Genomic DNA, 1,151 nt, shown 5'->3' with positions numbered 1-1,151 from the left:
AAATATCACTGCATGTAAATCACCAGCTTAGTCTTGATAACATCCTTCGGATGATGGTGTGATCTATGTAAACCTACTGGGCTGGTAAGATGCAGACACCATTATCAGGGTGAGTCAAATGGGTTTATTCTGTGTATTCGAATGGACAGCAATTTTAGATCCACACATCACTGATTAAAGGGATTCTGTCACCAGGTTTCACCCCTGTCAGCTAAACATATGCTGATGTTCAGGGCCTCATCAGGATTCCTAATGTGGGCTTCTAAATGTGATCCGTAGCCTTATTTTGCTAAAAAAACAGGTTTTACTAACCTGTCACTCAAAGAAATAAGGTGCCCAAGGGGATGTCAAGCGATGCAAGGTGCCCGCCGCACCCACCGCCGTTCGTGCCCTGCGCCGCCTCTTAATCCTCTGTGCCGCCTCTCGCTCTCCCTCCCCCCTCCTCCTGCTGTAAGATCTTGCGCGTGTGCACAGGGCTCCGAGAGGCTGGCGCCAGAGTGCAGATCATACAGGGGGTTGAGCGAAGTGCCGGCGCATGCGCACTTCGCTGTAAGAAGCAAAATGGAGAAGTCCGCACGGGCGCATCAGGCAGAGCCCTGTGCGCACGCGCGAGATCTTACAGCAGGAGGAGGGGGGAGGGAGGGAGCGCGAGGGGCGGCACAGAGGATTAGGAGGCGGCGCAGAAGTCTTGAAAGGCGGTGGGTACGGCTGGCACCTTGCATCGCTTGACATCCCCTTGGGCACCTTATTTCTTTGAGTGACAGGTTAGTAAAAGCTGTTTTTTAGCAAAATAAGGCTACAGATCACATTTATAAGCCCACATTAGGAATCGTGATGAGGCCCTGAACATCAGCATATGTTTAGCTGACAGGGGTGAAACCTGGTGACAGAATCCCTTTAAGGCCTCATTTGTGGTCTGCAAAATACGGATGACGTCCCATGTTGCATTCATTTTCTATGCGAACCCATTGACTTCAATGGGTCCATAGACTGCGTGCCTTCCGAAAAATATAGAACATGTCCTATTCTTGCCCGCAAAATTCAGTCCACGGACCCATTGAAGTCAAATTGCGGAACACAAAATACATATAGTTGCGTGCATGAGGCCTAAAGTGAATTAGCATTAAAATAATTAAATGTAGAAACCAATC

This window comes from Bufo bufo, chromosome 3 (assembly GCF_905171765.1).
Source record: "Bufo bufo chromosome 3, aBufBuf1.1, whole genome shotgun sequence".
NCBI lineage: Eukaryota > Metazoa > Chordata > Amphibia > Anura > Bufonidae > Bufo > Bufo bufo.
This window is presented reverse-complemented; position numbering follows the sequence as displayed.